General features: G+C 44.8%; 1 long non-coding RNA gene across 10 annotated transcripts in view; it reads left to right on the top strand.

Annotated features, from left to right (window-relative positions):
* The window catches only part of LOC125698782 (uncharacterized), a 39,030-nt gene extending 17,915 nt beyond the window's left edge, over positions 1-21,115 (top strand). For 5 of the 10 annotated variants that reach the window (XR_007379324.1, XR_007379329.1, XR_007379321.1 and 2 more), the window contains 3 exons: positions 1,163-4,615; positions 13,865-16,169; positions 17,117-21,115. This is a non-coding gene — a long non-coding RNA (uncharacterized LOC125698782). The remainder of the gene's footprint in view (positions 1-1,162; positions 4,616-13,864; positions 16,170-17,116) is intronic. The other 5 variants (XR_007379326.1, XR_007379327.1, XR_007379323.1 and 2 more) reach the window with 5 other exon arrangements.

Genomic DNA, 21,115 nt, shown 5'->3' on the forward strand with positions numbered 1-21,115 from the left:
GAAGCAGGAGGCTGATCCAGAGCCTTTTCTCTTGTAAATGCTCATGGACTTAAGCAGAAGAACAACAAACAAGGAGGCAGTGACTCTGGAATGACACAGAGCTGCATGGCTGAGTCGAGGGGATTGTGAGTCGAGGTAGAGACGGGTCTGCACAAAACCACCATCATGGAACACCACTCTGTAATAGGTGTTATTTTCCAAGCACAGTCTGTCAAAACCAGCAAGGTGGAGTGAAATGTGAAGGGAGAGCTGTAACTTCTGCATGTAGTGAAAGTCCAGAATCTAATTGAAAACATTTTGTGTCAGTCCCAAGGAACGTTTCTAAGAAAGGGGAGCACTAATGATTTTAGCACATGCAGAAGCAGGCAGTGTTTTATTCTGCTCTTCCCATTTCTGGTTGGTGGATTTGGCTCCTGCATATGGGAAGCATCTTTTTTTTTTTCCTGAAAATGGAGAGAGGGTGCTAATGTGTGATCAGTAAAACATAACTCCATGCCCAACTATTAGCCAGTAGCCAATATCACCAACTATTGCTGTCTGGATGAACACATCTGCAGCCCCAGTAGGAGAGGAGCCTGCTGCTAAGCCTGTGCTGGAAGAGCAGCTGTGTCCTGGCTACCTGCAGAGCACCAGAAAGCAGCTGGAGCCATGCAGAGGTGCAGTTGCTGCACAGTGGCTGAATGGCAGTGTGCAGTGCAGCAGGAACAGCCCTTCCACAGCAACGCTGCTGAATGAACAGCCTGCATTCTTGGGGAGGTGCTGCCTGCTCCCCAGAGATTCACACAGGAGCAACAGCCTTTCCTGATGGGAGCAGAGCTGAGCTCTGAGCCATCTTTTTATATCCGCACTAGAGGAAGATCTGGTTGGCAAATATGTGTGTGCTGTGTCTTCTCCCTCCTCAAGGCGGAGAACGGCACCTGCAAGAACTACAAGCATCTTGAAGCTTTGGTAGCTGTGGATTTTGTCGAGCTATGCTAAGGCAAGGATGGTTTCAACTCCTTGAGCCATGGAATGTGCTCCCTCTGCAAAGCTGTGTGACTCAAACCGTACTTACAGTGGGAAATATGGAGTGAATGCTCATGAAATAGCTGTGGATTTTCAAAAGGACAAAACAAGTGTATTGTGATACTGAAAAAGTGGGTAATCTCTTTCTGTGTTGCAGTGTCAAATATTGTGATGCAAGCTGCTGGGTAAAAGACCCCAGGAACACAGCAGTGGGTGTCCTTTAGCAGATGGGAGCATTCAGGAAGCTGTCCTGTGCAGCACAGAGTGCTTTGCTGATGGCTGTGAGATGTGCAACCATGGGCACACGCCAGGCTCATCTCCCAGTGTCACAGAACCAGAGCAGAGGAAGTCTCAGCCATCACTACACTGACTCCAAACCTTAGGAGGTTACTTTTGCTCCTTTGTCACCCTCACATAGCAACTGAAGGATGTTCTTAGGATGCCTGAATAAATGACAGACTTGTTTGCAGCTTGTCCCAGAAACTGCCCTCACATCCTTGCTGTGTAGCATGAAGACATTCTTAGTGTTGCTCTCTGTTCTCCACAGCTAAGCTTGGTGATCTCTAACAACTGCTTAAAGTTTGCACCGAGAGTCTCTTAAATGCTGTCTTTAATGGAAATAAAAATTTCTTCTTTTGCAAGCCAGGCACCCATCTGTGAGGATATGGCTTAGGCTGGGAAGCTACTTTGTCTGTCGTGCTTCTCTGCTCTACCTGCTGACGTTCGCAGAAAAAAATTGAAGGAATAGCGTCTGCACAAAGCTTTGAATTTGCCTGCCTGGAAAACTCCTTCTTGTCATCTATTAAATGAGTAGCAATGTTTCTACGTCTTTGGCAGACCCAGAAATGTTAATTCAGACCGCAGTACAGCCGTGAGGCTCTGCATTAGCAGCTTCCATCAGCAATGGATTTGCAGTCGGACTGTGAAACTGTGTCCAGAATGGCTCTCATTCGAAGGAAGGAGCAAACAGCTGACTTACAGCGCTTCCAAACCAAACAAATAAATAAATACAAATAAATAAATGAAAAAAAAGAAAGGTAATCCAGCCAGTCTGACTGCTTCTGTGGTGCAGATTTGTATCTCCCTGGTAAGCAGCAGTATAGCTGGTCAAACTGTAATCAGAGCTAAAATGTGGTGTTTTGTTCAGATAAATGAAATGCTTTGGAAAAGAAACATTTGACAAACTTTCCTGTGCAGATACTCTTTTTCAAAACTGAGTTTTAGTTAATTAGCACTTATTCCAGACAGCCAAGCTTTCTTCCTAGGTGAGATGCTCAACAAGAGCTAGTAGCCTGGGAGGAGCACAGACTGAGGATTCTGTTATCTGACACAGAATGTTTCATCTCTTAAAGCTGTTTCAAATTACCGTTTTCCATATAAACAACATGTCAGCTGTTGCTTTGCCTTTATGACTAACCTGTGTGATCATGTCTCTTTGTCCTGTGGCATAGAAACAATTCTGTTGGCCACTGGGTAGATGCACTGTATGGCAGTGACGAGCAACACTGGTGACAAAGAATAAGCTAAGTGGCACAGCAAATAATAAAACTGGACCGTCCTCATGCCTGCTAGTCTCAATGAAGCAGCCCCCAGCTTTTTTCCTTGCCAGTAGATTTTTTTTTAATCTAATGGCTTAGTAAACACTATAACAAATAAAAGGAGAAAAGTTAAATTGCAGTCCATAAATACAATATTTGGATATGCTTAATAATGCTGAAATGCTTGTCACATTCCTCTGATCTCACTTTGTGCTTGTTGCCCCTAACTCAGAGTGCTGAGGAGCTGTTTGGGACCAGGGCTGTGACAGCACAAGGGGAGCGGGCAGCTCTGGCCTCAAAGCCTGGGCCTTGGAAGAAAGGGAGGTGTTGGGGGTTTTGTAGTTAAATACAATGTGAGTAACACAACAGTTGCCTTCATTGTTTTCTTGATGAAATGAGTCCTGCTGAGCTGCCTCCAGGCAGCAGATGGTGAGGATCCCACTTGTGTGTTGGCTGGGTCTGCAGCTGGTTGGGAGGCACTTTGCTGTTGTGCCATGGGATCCTTTGCAGGAGTTCTCAGCCGTGAAGAAAGGTACCAAATTTGGAGGGCTTGCTAATGGTTTCCATTAATCCTGGAGCAGGAGGTGGATCCTGTTGCAGCAAAGGGCTCCAGCTCTGATCAGAAAAGCTCCCAGAGTGTCTACTTGGACATTTGCTGATTTTGAGCTGTAAATTCAAATTGCCTTTTCAAGACTGATAACCTTCTAGTTTCCTTTTATTTTTGGCTGTTAGAAAGAGTCTTTCTTCATAGACATACTTCAAAACAAGAAAGGAATATGCTGGTATTTCCTGTCTGTACTCAAGACAGACTTCCAGCTCATGGTCCCTCTGCTGTTTCTCAGTGACTGATCTGCCAAAGTAGCCCATGTTTTTCAGTCAGCTGAGATAAAGCCAAGGGGAGAAATAAAAACAGGAGCTTTCAGACTCCCTGCTTCGGTCTACTAAATGTTTGAAGTCATGTGAACCACAAAAAAGTGAATGCTGATTTCATGTTATATTTCATATACTTGATTTCCACTATCCAAGACCAGCGACAGAATTTCCAAGCAAAAACTCTGGCTGCCCACCAAACGGGCTTTGCTTGACAATCAGCTTGTCTGAGATGTGCTTGTTGTTTGGGATTTGCAGTTCCTTGAACTGTACATCAGCTGTGGTGCTGGCAAGCCTGGGATGCTGACTGGTGACTGATGAAGCAGTGAAGGTAATAGCCAAGGCAGGTGGCAGAATTTTAGGGTGGGAAAGCATTTATGATTTAAAATGACAAAATGCATAAAGTACCTATGGCTCTGTATAGATGCTGAAAGAATAAATAACATAAATCAGAGCATCTGGCACTCAGGACTTTTTGTGCAGCCTTAGCCAGCAGTTTGTAGGAAATTGAAACACGATAATTACCATCTCTCAATGGTTGTTAGCAGCGATCATTGTGAAATACGTGTAAACACTGAACTGGAATCTCTGGAAACAGCAGCATATGCAAAATTGGCAGAAAATCACCATGCTCTGGGGATTGGAGTAACTGGAAGGAGACTGGAAGGACTCATGGATCTTAGGACAAGAAGTGGCTGATGCAGGGCTGCTGGCTACCCGTGCCAATTGCTGACAGTGCTGCTGGAGAAGTGACAGTGCATGGAGCCGTCTTGTTTCTTGCACTCTGGGGGCTCTGGTGCAGCTGAGTGATGCAATGCTGTTCCCAAATTGCTTGTTGCTGTCCCTTCCTCATCCCTCAGGAAGACTAGTTGTCAGGAGGCTCTACAGGGTGCTTTGAGGCCCTGGTGATCATATTAGCAACTCCCATTTTTCATAAGCACTAACGAGTTAGTCACAGAGGGCTTTGTATGGGAACTGATGAGTCCCAGCCTGAACCACTGATTGAGCACGTGGGGAAAGGACCTGGTCAGCCCTGAGAGCACAGGTGAAGGCAGTTCAGCTGTGAGACAGGAAGGGTTGGAGCCTGGCTGCACCTCTCTTAGACCTCATTGAAGGGCTGACTGCTAACAGGGAAGGGTTTCTGGTTGGAGATCCCTTCTTGGTGATGTTTTCCCCTGCAAAACTGGAATCTTCTGATATAGGTAAGCAATCGTCTTTGCTTCCTTTATACCACCTTTCTATTGTGTTGATCCTTTGTCATTATGTTTCTGGTGAAACATCTTTTTTCATCATATTTATCTGTCCCATTTCTATTTCAACAGAAATGAACAGTTTATAACTTGGTCTCAATTATTAATTCTTCACCTGTGCACAGTGTCTCAAATCTTTTCTTCTCTATTTGTGTATCTTCATGCCGTCTTTTTTTCCCCCTAGTCATTGTTAAGTGTCAGTTTTTGGATGAAGAGGAAAGCATCATTATTGGGAGCCTTTATTAAGCTCTGCTTTTGGTGGATGTTTTTCCATCATGCAACTTATGAAAAGTTGGAAAGAAAACTTGAATGCTGCTCAACTCAGGCTGAGAAGAAATACTTGATTGTTACCTACTTGTTAGGCTAATGAGATTGCACCTATATTGTGGAGGACATGGACACCCCTGTGCTTCTCAACTGGCTGTGTCATAGGGTACAATAAAATGCAAAGCTTGTTTCTGTCCAAGTACCATTTTGAGAGCCTCCTGCCTCACAGTACTGATGGTGAATCCGGTGTATGGATGCTGGGTGGGCTGAATTCAGTTGCTGCATGTTCAACTCTTTCAGATTGGAGCCATAAGGAGCTCAGGTAACATGATTGAAGAGAGGCTGTGAGACAAGGACGTGGTCTTCTGTGGTAGCTAAGTAGGAATGAGAGCACGCACCTATGGGTTGGCTCTCTTGTGGTGGAGTTGTGGCCCTTGCTCGCAGATAAGTAGCGTAGCTGAAGAAAGGCATCTCATTTGATATTCTTAAGGATGACAGTCGTGGTTAAATCTGGTGAAAGGGCCATATCTCCTTCCTGTACATTGTGACATAATAAACCTTTCCTCCAGACCTGAAAATGCTTCTCATAACCAAGAAATAATTACTGTATCTCTCAATGTTCTGTGTTGCAGTTCTGAGGAAAGTTCTTTAAAGTATCATGCAAGTAACAGGACTCAAGCTGATGCTGGCTGAAGCCACAAGTTCACAAAGAAGAAAGGAGAACCAAGCTTTCATCCTGCAGTTTCTTATTTTGGGAGCAGAAGCAGTTAATATCCAGTGTTTCTTAAGCCTTACTTCATGTAGCTGTTGCTGCCTGGGAGTTTACTGCCTGGTTCTACATTCAGTGGCCAGCTGAGAGGCACGAATCTCTAGAGGCTGCTTTGTTCTGCTTCGTTAGGCACGCACCATTGTGTGAGCCAAGAGCAGACCCATTAATTACATCTGCTGAATCAAGCTGGTGGTATCACAAGATCTGACTTAGTAAACAGTCATGTGGGTAACATCTGAGGGAGAACATTGCATTGAATTTGACTCAAGAGTAGAACAAAATTGTTTTTGGAAGGACTTCAAGCCTTAGCTTTTGTAAACAAGCTTAATATTGGATCATCATTTTGTTCAGCTTCAAGTGAAAATGGAAATTAAATCTCAGTTGTCTCTTCCATAGCAGGTTCTGTTGAAACCAGATAGGAGGAATTCCCATTTTCAGACACTGGTGAAAAGCTTTTTGAATTTCCAGATTCATTGGACTCGCTTGTTTCTGTGCTTTTTGTATTTTCTTTGTTTCTTTCTCCAATCATCCCAGCTGAATGCTTACTGACAGGGCAGGGTAGTGCTGTAGAGGCCATCAGAGCCAAGAGCTCTAGGCAGGAGATGTTTTATTCAGCACCAGGCTTCTCCCTGCTTGATTGCATGTAGCAGGGGCTCTGGACAGTGCTGCTGACAATAGTCAGCAAAACATCACATCTTAAGGCCAAAGTGTGGAGTGCTGCATTTCAGGAAAAGGATCTTGAACTCTCATTGATGTGGACAGATACCAGCTGAGGTGTTATTGTTCCCAGAGCAAGTGAAGTGGCTAAATTTGGGTGGGTTTTCCTGGAGATGGCATAAAATGAGCTTGCTTTGTAGCCACAAGGTGCCAAAGCTTTGAGCTGTGTTCCTAATTGCAGAGTGGCAGAGGCAGGCAAGGCTGAGATTGGAGGCATTTTTATTGTGGCAAAGCAATGCTCTGTTTCTTCATTTTTAATTCAGAAACAACTGTATTGTCTTAGCTGAAATTAAAATAAAACAGATGAAAGAAATTGCTCCAGGCATACACCCAGCATGTAAACTTTCAGCCTGAGGCCTGGCAGTGGTATAAATAACTGATGGGGAGCCTTGCACTAGAAAGTGTTGGGCAATTTGGGCAATGAAAGCTCTGATTTTTCAGGTATGTTTAGGTGTGTGTGTCTAATGCCCATTGTTTTCCCAAGTTTGTTGCTTGCAGCTGGCATTCTTTATACAGGAACAAGTACTGAAGCACTTTCTTTGCTGGGAAAAAAAAAAATTGAAGTTCTCTATGCTGACAGTTGTGCAACTTGGCATATGTTGGCCAGAAACACTGGAGCAACTGTTTCTGCTGAGTATGCATCTAAGTTTACTCTGATTTCTGTATTTCATAGAGAATTCTGTTTGTGTTTGGAATTATCATAGACTTCTTGCTCCTTCCCACGCTATTCCCATAGCTTCCATGCAGTTACCAGAAGGTGCTGGTTGCCTTCATGGCTATGTCCGATTTTGCTTCCGGTGGCTGTTGTCAAAAACCAGATGCAGAAACTCACCCTTGTTTTTCAGTGGCAGAATGACATTCTGCATGTGACAGCATGTCCCCAGAGCAGCTCTGGTCCCACTGCTGTCCCCACTTCATGAAGCCACACAGTGCTGAGCAGCCCCAGCAGCACCAGCCTGTCAGTGCTGCTCTGGTGCAAAGTTGGGGCTTCCAGCATCGCCTCTGTGCAAATATTTGTCACTGAAAAATAGTGGAGGACTTTATACTTGTCTGTTCTACTTGAACTGGCTCTCAGCTCTGTTGAATGGGTGTTCCCTCCTTCCAGCAGATGACACCGCAGTCACACTGTGAGAAATTATGCAGTTCCTGGCATGAAGTTGGCTGTGTGACTTTATGGAATGAAAACATGAAGTTGCTTTTTGGTGAATCTGTTGAATGCTTTTTTTTTTTTCCCAGACAAAGCAATTGCCTTCCATGCAAAGTGGTGACAGCATGGTGCTGTCATGTCCCCTCTCCTTATGCTGCAGGGTAGGAAGCTGCAGGGAGTGCTCGCTGGGAAGTGTGGCTGCACTGATCCATGGATACAGCATCTAGATTTAACCTCCATTGAAGCAGCTGTGGTGCCTCAGCAAATTATCTCATCAGCATCAGAAATTGGGGCTACAGTGAGTGTGACCTCGTTGCCTCAGGTGAATGTAAGGAGCAGCAGAAAGCAACGCGTTCACACTGTTAATGGCTTTCATGGTGTGCCCCATGTGGTGCTTTAGCAGTGCATCCTGTGAGATGCTCAAGCTGGCAGCTGCTGTCTGGGGTCCAGTCCTGGCACTGGGCTAAATGGTGGTGATCTGGCTGGCTGAGGTGAAACCACTGCCAAATCTTCGAAGTAGGGAAGGTCAGAATGTAAGCAAGCAGATGGCCAATCAAAATGTGTCTGCTGAGGTCCTTCAGCCTTAATTTACCTTTTTTTTACACGTGTCTGTGCCCCAGGTTGTCACCCCTTCAAAGCTGGCTGCTGAGAATCCCTCTTTTCCCATTCTGTAGAAATTTGTGAGATGGATAAGATAAGTGAAGGGTGAGATTTCATGTCTGAGACATGAGGAAAGGACAACCTCTCCATCATTGGTTATTGTTAATTGTCTTTAGTGCAATGCTTGCTGACGCCATTTCAAAAATGGTGTTTTGAAATTCTGGTTTTATATTGGAAAATAGTATTATTTCTAATCATTAGGATTAATATATACATATATTATAGGATGATCGGGCTGTTCAGATTTATTTGGACCTTCCTGCTTTTTCTTGCTTCATTTACAAAGAGAAGCTGTGCACAGCAAAAGGGACAAGAATGCAAACAGGATGTGTGGGTGAGGCAGGGTTAATAACTCAGCTCATGGAGTGAACAAAAGCAACTGGGTTTTTGATCTAGCCATGGCTGATGCAGAGGATGTTCCTACTCCAAATTCAGTCACCATGGAAACAAAACTTCTCTTTAAGCATGCTGTATCTTTGAGCAAGGGGCTTCTTTTTGGCAGACGTGTTTCTGTACCCTTTGTGGATGGTTTGCAGATGATGAATGCTTCTGGAACGAGCTGCTTTCTTCTCTCTCCTCTGAAATGCAATAAGTTTCTTCTGTGCCCAACACCACATTCCCCCTTGAAACAAAGGTTCCACTTTTCAACAGGATTCTAAAATCTCAGGAAGCATAAGATGTCTCTTTTCCTCCGAAGGTTCTAAAAATCAAAAGTGCACGTGGTGCATTGGTAAGAATTTCTATAAAAAGGTGCTCCAACTCTCAGAGGCAGCGCAAGTACCAAGTGATGTGGAAATTGCTATGGTAACTGTTTCTGCATTCCGGAGTAAAAAGTCACATAAAACCTGTGCAGCTGTTTAGCGAGCAGGTGGAAGCTTGCCTAGGGCAGAGCTCACACGCTCCCTCTCTCTGCAGTCCATCATGTTCCTCCAATGGCTTCCCCATCCAGGAGCGCGTGCTGTGGGCGCTGGGTGTGTGGCAGTGCAGGGTGGTGACCAGCAGCTCTTGGTGCTCCTGGTGTGAGGGCTGCTGTGAGCCACAGGCTGCATATGGAGTGTGAACAAAACAAATGAGCAATGCTGAGCACTGCGTGCCTGATAATATGCCATGTTATGTATATCAGAGCCTGTGTTTTCCCTCTCCAGATGATTTATGAATTGCTGATCTGCATCTTGTGTGAAGAGAACATATTAATTGTTAATGGGAGTAACCACTGGGATACACAGTCCCATCCTTCATGACATAGCCGTGATTCCTGTAAGGGTGGCATTGCTGCCCAATAAACTTCTATGACTTGGTGCACTGTCTGTTGGTTTATTTCTTATGTATTTCTTTTTATTTTGCCATTGAAGTGGGGGTGTGCTGTAATGGGACTGTCTATTTCTGGATGGGTTCCCACCACTTGATGGCAGCTGTGAATGCAGCAAAGAGAATCCCAAAACCTTGTGAAGGTCTTACGTGGAGCTTGTAATACTGCAGCTTTTGTTCAACTCAGTATCCATGCTCTGTGAAGAGGAAAGTGTGACCATCAGGATGGGTTTATTCGTTGGATTTTTTTTTTTTTTTTTTAACCATTCCTAAGGTTTCTTAATGGTTGCACACTCATGAAGACATTAAAGCTGACTTAGTAAATGAGTAGCCAGAAGGCTGAAGGAAAGCACAGAAGGATTTTAATTATTTCCCAGTGATGAGTAGCACCACTTCTGGATGTCTTTTTTTAATTTTTTTCTAAATACTGTGTGAAAGTTAGAAGGAAGAGAATCAGTTCTTGATTGATGCAAACAGGTCTTGCATCACAGAGCGTGTGAAAGGAGGATCAGTGCTGGTTTTTGAAAAGTCCATTTGGGAAACCCTTTCTCTAGGCCTCTGTGATGCTTCTGAGGTGGTGATAATGTAGGAAACACAACTGGTAGATTTCAGTGGGTCCCTTGCAGCAGGTTCTGGGCAGATTTATTCTCTTGTGTCTTTGTTTCAAAGGGCACATTCAGCAACTTTTCTCATACGGTTGGTGCACTAAATAATACTAATAATTAACAATACTAATGACCCTGCTCTGAGCATAGTTATAAGTTGCCATGTGTATGCATGTTTTACCTCATCCAGAGAATTATTCATGTCTATTACCAGCTTAAGGCTCTGTGAACAACCTCTGCTAACAAGCTGCACTTGTAATGTGTGACATTCTGACTTCTTGTACCAGAATTTTCAGACAATTCTGCAAGCTGAGGACTGGGTGCTTCACAAAGGATGAGAGGCTTGGTGTCACTGACCTCATCACCCATTGTGAATACTTGAGATCAGCTTTGCTGCAGGATGCTGGAGGACTTCAGGTCTGGGCTGGAAGATCGGTGTCTGACAAAGCTTAGAGCAGCGCTGGTTGTGACAAGGTCCTGCTCTGGACAAACATCTCTGTGGCTGTCCTTGCATGGGCCCTTTAGAAAGAAGCAGATGTTTATCAGTGCTGTCTGGATAACTGCAGGGATGAATTCTGTTCCCCAGCAAAAAGGATATCTGTCTCTTTTTCCAGCACAGTCGTAAAACAAAGCATAATGTAGTTTCCAGAAATTTCACTTACACAGACAGCTTTTCCTTTGGGACCCTAAGAAGTTTCCACCTAGAGCTTTGACCACTCAGCACTGCCGTATTGGCACAAACTTATCACTGAATGATACTGTCCCACACGTTTTCTAGTGAAGAAATTACTCGCTGTCACAGCTAAGGACTTAGGCACCTTCTGGGGACATTCATTGTGTGTCTGTACTGCTGTGACAAAGAGCTGTGCCTGTTGACAACTTCACAACGCAGGAAGTTCACAGTAAGGGCTTTGAATGTTATGGGGAATTCAGGAGTCAATCTGTGACTTCTAGATGAGGAAATACATGTCATGTTGAGTGGACAGACAAGTTTGGAGCAGCCTGTTATTGCAGGAAAATCAAGACATGATTGCCTTAAAGAATTTCAGGAACTGTGAGAAACAACAGTGGATGAATGGATGTAACTGCCAGGCTAGCATGATTAAGGAAATAGGCTCAAAAGCACTTGGTTTACATAAAGAGCCCTCCTAGAAATGGGAGTGTATGTAGAAATGGGCAGCAGTGCTTGGAGGTATCACTGGAAACCAGAAGGTTAAGAGAGGCTTTCAGTAGCTGGAATACCCAAGATACGGAAGAAAAGAGAGATGAGTAAAAACAGAGTGAGTAGAACTTCTGTGCAGTTTGTTTTACTCTTTACCTGTTTAACTAAAATCCTATGCTTGGTGAGCTGGTCTTAGCAGGGAGCATCCACAAGGGACTGCACAGGCACCCCCAGCTAAGTTTTGCTATTTACTTGTCCTGTGTGTCTTCAGGAAGCCAAGGACAAGTAATTCTGCATCATTCCTTCAGCTCCTTGCACATGGGATGTTTGGGTATTTTAGCAGTAGAAATAAGGTTGGAAACTTTCTCTCAGGGTTTGAGTGGCCTACAACATACAAACTAATGTATTTGCCAAGTTGTGGGAATGAGCAAAAGCTGAGAAATACATCATGACTGTGAGGTGACAGAGCACAGCTGCATTAGAAGATGGTAAAAAGGCTCATGGCACCAAAAATTCCTAGAAAGCATCACCCAGAGGCAGTCAGGAGTGCTGCAATGTGTCTTGAAGTGTCGTAATAATGGGAGATCTGCTTTTAGAGGGTTTGGAGTTGATTTTTCAGGGTAGTTGGAGATGTCTTCAAGATGGCTTACTTGCTTTGTTTGCAAAACTGGGTTTGTCTGAATGGCTGTCACTTGTTAGAGTAAATATTCAAATGTGTAAAGATGCCAAGAATAAATGAGAGGAAGGCAGACCTCAGCTCAGCCTCTTTGGCTGCAGGCAATGCAGTGCTGTATCAGTGTTGCAAGCTTTATGTCTGGAAGCCAGCGGGGCTTTCAGGAAAGTTACTGATAGAATAATGTGAGGAAAACAACCATGCTCAGCAGCCTAGCTGTTTGTGTATAGAAAATCCCATCAGTACTTAACCTGGCTTTTTTGCACTACTAAGAAATGCTCATCAGGTGATATTATGGTGAAAGAAGTACTACAGGGCCCAAACTGCCTCCAGAGGACAGGTGCCAAGGCACTGTGATTTTACTGCCCAAAGACAGCATGTAGAGCTCATTGCTCTGTGTGACCCTTACAACCAGGTTGGTGCTGATCATGCTGATTACTTCCACAGTTGCATGTTGTCTCCAGGAAAAGGGCTGCCATGAGGGTGAACTGCTTTGCCACTGGGTTGTAGGGCTGCTAGCACCTCAGTTCCTCAGAACTCTGTGGCTGTCACTTCATACCAGCCAGGCATAAACCATTTTTCTCATAGGCCAAAGGTTATACATGAATTGGAGAATGGACATTTTTTTTTCTGGTGCAGGTTATGAAGAGCTGTCATTTGCAATATATTTGCACAACACTGAGTTTGGCAATGGGAAATAACAGGGTACATGTGGAATTGATTTCCCGAAGTAGTGGAAGCACCTTGTTTCTCCGATGTTTTTACCAGCATTGCGGCATTAAACTGGATTGTACAACAGCTACTGTTTGCTGCGGCTGGTAATTCAGTACACACACAGCCAGCACCAACCAGGCACCAGCTGCGTGCTCTCAGGACTCCACCACAGATGCTGGTGGAAGAAAAACCAGGGAACCATGGCTGGGGCTGCCTGAATCGGTGAGCTGGCACAGAAAATCACAGGCGAACAGGCACAGAGGGAGCCCACAGCCCTGTGTGCCTCAACAGGGTGAATTGGGGAGATGAAGGAACTTTCACTCTTGGAGGAAGCTCCAAGACTGTAGGTCTCTGCCCATTTAAACACTGAGGTGCAGGTGAGTGAGCAGCCAGCGAAGATCACAGATCTGTAGTAGCTCAAGTTGCCATCTCTCCTATAGACTTTTAATCCAGAGCTTCTCTTGCGAGCCCTGAGTCCATGCGGACCATAAGCAGGGCTTCGTGTGGCCTGGAGGGCTCTCTGGATTGTGTGTGCATGTCAGCCTTTCCTTGGTTTGAGAGCAAATTCAGAGATTTCTCCATCCTGAAGTGTTGCTGGAGGCTGAAGGTGGATGTTTGTGGCACAAGTGCAACGTGTCCCTGGGGTGGTGTGACAGGTCCAGCTCCCAGGCAGGATGGGGGTCCGTGTCCAGGCTGTGCCAGGCAGGGCTCAGCATGTCAGGTCTCAGCCAACGCTGCCGCACTCTGACAGGAAGGTTCCTCTTATGGGTCAGTTTGCTGGAAGGCATTTCTTCTTTTGCTTAATGTCTCCAGCTTTTCTCTAATCCGCAAGCCGAGAAACTAACTGAACTTCCAGGCTCTTAATGGGAGTGCAGAACATCCTGAAAATAATTGCTGCAAACAGAATTAATCTCACGCTGCCTGCAGAACACCCCTGAAGGATTGCCTCCTAAGTGCTTGGAGTTAGATAAGAAATAAGCTCTCTTTAGTGATGTGTGTGCTTTCTAAATAAACTCCTTCTAAATGGACTTGCTGCTTAAATCTGTTTATTTACTGTGGCACGTTGTGCAGATTGTGTTTTAAGGAGCTCAGCAACCAACATCAGAGCTTCTACGTAAGTAAGATCTGAGGAAAAATAGGAGTGGGGTTTCAAATATCCCATTAATCTTTTCACTTTAGGTCTGAGCCAGCTTCAAATTGCACCAAACTGTTGCCAAGTGTGAGCAAGCCGCCATCCAAGTAGAGAAGGTTTGGCAGACTTGAGCCGGGGGCTTTGTTTGCTTCAGGACTCTTCAAGCCTGAGGGAGTTTGCCTCTTGGTCACCGCTCTGCCGGAGCCGCACCACGCTCCATGGCAGCAGTGTGCCAGCTGCCCCAGCTGCATGTACTGAAGAGATGCTTCTGCTTTTTGCATTTCTTTGCTTGTGTTTTTCATCTGCATGTACAGAGGTAGCTGTTTAATGTTTTTTTTTCATGGGGAGCTCAGAGTAAGCTGTGGGTTAATCCTGTGTATGCATGCAGTGCAGCCTCTGCCAGCCACTGGAGGACCCATGATTTAACACTGTGCTGAGTCTTTATCAAGATAACAGCTACAGAGTTTTGCTCTTTTTGAGTCAAATTCTGCCACCATCCGTTGATGGTGAATCTGAGTTCCTTGTCCTGGTCTTTTGTGACATGAAGCCAGAGGAAATGAGAAACATATGCCATTGACCCATGGGACAGTATGAGAAGCTCCTGTGTAACGGGGGATGCAGCTGGTGTGCAGTCTCAAACCCTGTCTCTGCTGATACAAAGTCATTTTTGCTTTGCCTTTTCCTTCTAGAGATGTGGATGGAGTAGGAAGCTCATCAAGGCTGATAGGGCATGAAGCTGCTCTGCTTTGGGGAATGAAAGCAGGAGCTCTCCAGATGTATTCCTGAGCTCCTGCAGGGGGAAGGCAGTTCGTGTGTTACCTCAGTCCAGTGTGTTACCAGCTCAAGCTCTGCATGCAGTAACACTGGAAAGCAGGGGAGACTGGCTTCTCTCATCTCCTGCATGCGTAAATCTGGATATCTGCTGCACACTGGCTAATCTCAACAAGATTTCAGGTATGAGCCTGGAAGTTACTTGGCAGTGATCTGAGTGTTGACATACATCTGAGAATACCTGCTTGCTGTGAAGCACTTACTGTTTCTGGAGGCTTTGGTGTGATGTGTGTTCAGATCTCTTACAGAGACCAAGGATGGAACATGGAGATTTTTGTAGTTTCAGCGGTCCTTGTTCTTCCACCTCTGTATCCTGCCTTTCCAATGAGTTCTACCATAGTGGCTATAGGCTGCCTGGGGACAGAGTGGGTGAAGAATTCCATGAATATGCTTATATCTTCATTAGATGCGATTTTTTTTGTTTAGATTTTGAAACCTTTTACTGGCTGAAAAGCAGGTTTCAGTCTCTTCACTTTGGCTAGACTCTACCATCCCACTGCTCTCAGACTGGCTGCTAACTTGGCAAAGTTAAAGTGCTAAAAGCATCTGCGTGGTTGGTGCCTGCATGCCTTTTCTTTCCTTCAGTCTCTTCTTGATTTCAAGGTGATTCAGATTTCTTCAGAACAGAGTGAACTTGCATAGCAGGATAACACCTTTTCCAGGAAGGTATTGTGTACTCCTCCAGCCCCATGACTTGCACTTTATCACAAGGATGCAGCGCCAGCTTCCTGCTCTGTACCTGCTAATACTCTTAGATGTCTCTGGATGCTTTTTTCTCCCACCTTCCCCCCCCAGGTCTTGGCACAGGAGGTTGCTATTTTTGGATTTTTCTGCCTCCTGAGTATGCATTGGAAAAGTAAATGTGACAACAGATTCTGGGGACAAGGAGATATATCCTTCCATCTAGAGCTTTCCTACTTTTTATGGCTCCCTACAGGTTCTTACTTTTGACATTTCTCTTCCTTTCCACTCACAAGCTTAGTTGAATTTATTCTCTGAAGTCAAGCAAGGCAGCAGCATCTCTGGTGCCTGTAGTTTATATAGAAATCTCAAATGCCGTTTATCTGTGTCTCCAAAGTGAGGTCTTTGGCCCTTTGCATCCTTGTGAAGAGAATGAAGACTTCACTGCCTTGAAACCTGTCTGGACACTTGGCAAAACTAGGCCTGGATTTCAGCTAAGATAGAAGCGTAGCCTTTGCAGCAGCAGATGCCATTCTGATGCACTCCTGCATGAAATGTCACTGTGTTGGCACAGCAAAAGGCGTATTGCTTCCTTGTAGACCAGACAGTGAGGACAGCATTTCTGGCTGGGTACCGTAAGAAGCAAATCCATGGTTTATGTTCTTTGTGTCTGGGTCACCTGTCTGCCTTTTCTCAAGCCAATCTGTTTGCCTGGCAGAGCTGTACTGAGGTTTGTCTGCTCGCAGAGTCAGAGCCAAGTGAGGATTAGATGGATGGTCTGCCGAGGGCTTCTTCCATGAGAATGCTTTCCACCAGTGCTACATCCTAACGCCTGCTGAGGTAAGAGATTCTGCTCCCAGAGCATCCCTGTTGGAAGGAAGCCCTCCTGTAGAGCAGTTTCACCTTGGGAGAAATACAGAGCGAGCCTGAAAAGAAACCCAGAAGAAAAGTGTAAGATTGCTGGAGGCAGGAGTGAAAGCTGCATCCATTTTTGGGAGAAAGGAATGGCAACAGCATGTTGTTGAGCAACAAGTGTCTAATAAGAGTTGAACGTGTCCTTTTCTCCCACTTGCTTTTCAACTTCCTGCTGCTCAAATGTGTACTGATACCCTTGTTTCTCTTTCCATCCTTGGGAGAAAAAACAAAGCCAAACAGACTAATAAGTACCTGTAGGGGAGCCGTCCTTTAGGCTCAGACTTGCTCTCCTGGAGTTTTTGGACAGCCATGCGCATCCTCTATGGGTGCTGCAGCCTTGCTTCTGGGCTTGGAACAGTGAAAATGAGATGCAGTCGAGGAGATGCACAGCCTGATTCTGTGATTTATCTATCACCTTCACAGTGCAAATTGTACACTTCCTCTCTGCTGCTTCTAAGGAAGACAAATGCATCTTTTTGGTTGGTTTTGTAAGCTGGAGACTTTAGGAAATGTGTTTTTGTTTTGCTTGGAGGTAACTAAAAATTGTTACATTAGTTTTAAGTCCATTGCTGAATAATAAGTGCCTGGAGATTTGCTGTTTGTCTAGCAGATTGGTTCCTGATGCAATTTTTAAAATGACCAAAACATAAGACCCTGAGAGCAAGAATTTGCAGAGAGAAGATTAAATATAAATGTATATATTTACAAGAGAATGGGATCACCTTTCACTTCATGTATTCTCCTTAACAGTATTTGGGTCAAAAATGTCCCAGAATTTGGATTATCACAAGTACTGGCATTCTCTCAACAGCACTTTCAAGGGCAAACGTCTTCTGAAGTGCAGAATAACAAGTCTTGCCCCTTTCTTTCAGAACAGATCTTGTGCCAGACTGTGAAATGCTCACTTGCACCGCTCCTGCTTGCTCCACCCATCCAGCAGCCTGGAATGAGATTTTCCAAGTAAAGCATCACAAAGCCTGCACCTGGGATACAAAGCTCTACAAAATGCACATCCCTTGTGCTGCGGTTTGGACCTTTCATTGGAGATCTTGCTGTGACATGTGATTGGGCCTTAAGTACTGAGATGCCAGAACTCTTCCAACCCACCCTGTATATAATTATGCTGTGTTATGCTTCTGACCGCTGGGCTCTGGGGTGCCCAAGGATCCTTTTCCATGGCAATTTTACATTTCTGTAATGTCACCACCTATGAAATGTTTCTTTTATGTGATGCACGGGGCTGATATTTGGAGAGAAGTATACAGAAGTAGCTGCTGGGCAGTTGCAGTTTTAGAACAGTTCCTTTGTAAAAGAACACTTTTTTTTTTTAAATGCTTGTTCTAAAGTGGATCTGATCTTGTAAGCTAAGGAAGAGGCTTGCTTCTGAAGCAGAAAGGGAAACAAACAGGTAGGTAAGAAGTTAATGAAGAAGCACACACAAACTTGCACAACTCCAGCAAGCACGTAATGAGAGCATTATGCTGACATCATAAAAACACTGACAAAAGGCATGGTTTGGTCTTAGAGGAAACACAAGTCAGCTAAGTGCTGAGATGGGCCTCAAGCAGTGGGGATGTTTGGAAATCCAAATCTGCGGCTCTTCTGATTGTGAGGAAATGCCTCTTCTGTGCATACAGTTGTTAATGGCAAGGATCTGTGCTGAGCAGAATGTTTTCCTGTTCTTCACTGCTGCAGCCCTTGATCCTGGGGCTTTCTGGGGTTCTGATGTTAGCACAAATGTCCACAGTTGTTCCCAATTACGTGGGTTTTTATTTACTCGCATCTTTCTGATCCTTCAGAAAAATTCTAACAGCAATTTAAATGTTTATGGCACAATCAGTGTGCTTAAACTGTTGCCTTGCTTTTCTGTTGTATCTAGATATAACACGTACTGTAAGCAGCAGACTGTGCTGTTGGCATTTTGTTTGAATTGGTGTGATAGTCTCTTGTAGTTCTGACAGTAATGAGTGGCTCTGGGTTATCTTCCCTATGTGCAACAAAGTGCAACTGAGAGCTGTGTCCTTTCCAAATCAAACCTGGGGGACTAATGTGTAATAAGAGCATAAAAATCAAAAGCAACTGCCGTATCCTGGGAGCAGCACAATCCACATTCTCTTCAAACAAAAGGATCCCTTCAGCTGCTATAGGTCTGATGAAATGGGGCTTGGGACTTTTTGAGATTGGAGCAGGGAATCTGTGATAGCTTGTTTGCTGCCGATGGGCTGCTGTTGGTCCCCAGAGGAGCTGGTGGCTGGGCCCCATTTAGAGAAGGTTGCACAGGGCAGTGCTTTGGCAGCTGCAGGAAGCCTTGCTAAAGGGAACGGCTGCCAAGAGCTGTGCAGCTCCAGGGATGTGACATGTCAACAGGGGCTCCCCAGGTGCTATGAGCGTTTGTGTGAGAAACCTGGCAGTAAAGGAAAGGGATGGAGAGAGACTGGTGTCTTCTGTCTTCCAGCCCAAATGGAAGCAGGGCCTCAGACTGCCAACAGAATGTCCTGCTGCCAAATGGAGCTCAGAGGAGAATTAAAGCTAGGTCTTGGTGGTTTGTAATCACAGAAGATCTCACAATGGCTTCTGACAGTGTGCTGCTCTAACCTCAGTGTCCTGGCTGCTTTCCAGCTGCTGTAATTACCGTCTGTCTTCTGTGCCCCTTCCTTCTAGCACCCTGTAGTTTCAATTAGATTTGGTGTTCTTCACTTCTCTCCAGACTTGTGTATGCGCCTGTGTTCTCCCTACAGAGAAAACCTCCAAACCCACTATAGTATTTTAATCCTGGCATCATTTGTTTTACATTGTGGTTCTGTTATCTAATTAGTATTATCATGTCTGCGTACCCGATGCAGCCTGCCTGGAACTGGGACCTGCAGCTTTGTACAGAGTCCATTTATTAACTTTCCAAACTCTGAACCGAAATCTTTTAACAATACGCTATTTGCTTAAGGAGAGGAATTTAATTGAACTCTAGGAGAGAAGGCCAGCCCATAGCTTATGAATAACAGAGTTGCACGTTAACCTGTTTCCTCTGTTTGGTATTCAGAGGTATGTGATGAGTGTTGGTTTTCTGGTAATGGAGAAAAGCGGACAGGAGGCAAATGCTCTTCAGGACTTCAGGTGCTTTCCTTCCCTCCAGCCCTCTTTCCTGCTCCTCTTCAGAACCCTAAGATGAGAAGGTTGTTTTGTTATCCACGTAGTGCTGATGCTCTCTTTCCCCTTGCAGAGAGCTGTGAGCCCCTCTGCTGCCTGCTGGATGGTTGTGCAGCCCCACAGGCCGCACTGAGCTTGGAAGGAGGAGGTGCAAGATGACACACATAAGTTCTGAGCTCTGCAGGAGATCGGAGTGTGAAAGCTGACTGTCCCCAGCTATGCAAAAAACATGCCAGTTTGGGATCAGTCTCCACCTTGAGAGAAGATGGAGAAAAGCACAGCCTTTACCCTGCAGAGAGCAGCATGTACTGTGTTGCAGAATGCTCTTTGTTTTGATAAAAGCCTATGGAAACACTGGAATAAAACCATTAGGAGGCTGTGATTGCTTCCTGTCTTGCTGCCTGTTGCAGGTGTAATGAAGGAAGAGTGGTCCTTCGGGTAACTTTTGGCTCTGGAGGTACTGTCAGGCTGTGATACCCATTAACTCGATTAAAAAAAAATGAGCATGGAGCGAATCTTGAGCTGTTCAGGTGCCAGTGATGGCGTGCACTTACTCAGATCTGCTTTGTATGGTTTTTCAGTGCCTTAGCAGCTCTTGAGCACAACTGTATGAGCAACTTGGCTACTGCATGCTCAGTGCAGGCGGGAGGAGACTTCTGCTTCACAATAGCTAAACAAGTCAAGGTCTTAAGAAAAAGTTATTTCTTAGCTCTGAGCAGCCTTGCAGGTAGTGCAGACAGTACTGAAGAAAGCAGTAGAATTGCACTGGCAAAAAATTCGTACTTGGAATTTCAGACAGTATCAATGAGAACTTCATTTGAGAGTGAGAGAACAGGCATGAGCCAGAGGACAAAGTCATTCTGGCTGTCAGCTGCTTCCTTGTGAAGAGTCAAACCTTGAAATCCCACTGATATTAGTTACAGCATTAGTTGCATTGAACTTTGTGCGGTCCTAAAGTAGCTTAAAGCAGCCTTAAGGTCAGTCATAACCTTTTTTTGTGGCACATCAGTGTTTCTCTGGCTACTGTTGTCCCAGTTTTTTGCAAGAAAAGTGGCTTTTATGTGCATTCAGAAAAATGTGCGTGTGTGCACAGTGACTGCATGCTGCAGATCAGACCAGGCTCACTTCTTCTGCACAGGCTGTACAGAGGGAGGAGAGCTCAGGAGCCCTGGGCAGACACACTGACCCAGCATTCTTCAGGCAGGAAAGTCTATTCAACTTATATTCATCTAAGCTAAAAAAATTGCTGCGAACTCTTGTTGTACAAATCTGTGTTGTGTTCCATCTGAGTAAAACGCAACCATAAGCACGAGCAGAAATCCATGCGTATTATTTATAGCTGATTTAATTTTTCGTACAAAATGTTTCTGTAAAAAGCAAAAATTGGATTGGGCATTCTCTATAAACTTTGCAATGCAGCGTGAGTGAAAACATTGCAGATTTTGGCGTTTCAGAGAATCAATAAGGCACGTTGTAGGCACTCAGTGCCTGAGTGTTTCCATCCTTTGTGTGTACTGGTAAGTCTGGGAACAGATCAATGAGTTTACACCAGTATTCATCAATACCACTACATTTTTCTGAAGTAATTGAGCAATTCATAGAATGAAATATGCCATCTGAGGGTGCTAACGTTCATTTCTGTAAGAGGAACATTTACCTGGTGTTGAGGTGTTCTGTGGAGACCAGTCATCTCTGTTTTTTCCTTTTTTTTTTTTTTTAATTTTCTT

Source organism: Lagopus muta, chromosome 11 (assembly GCF_023343835.1).
Source record: "Lagopus muta isolate bLagMut1 chromosome 11, bLagMut1 primary, whole genome shotgun sequence".
NCBI classification, from domain to species: domain Eukaryota; kingdom Metazoa; phylum Chordata; class Aves; order Galliformes; family Phasianidae; genus Lagopus; species Lagopus muta.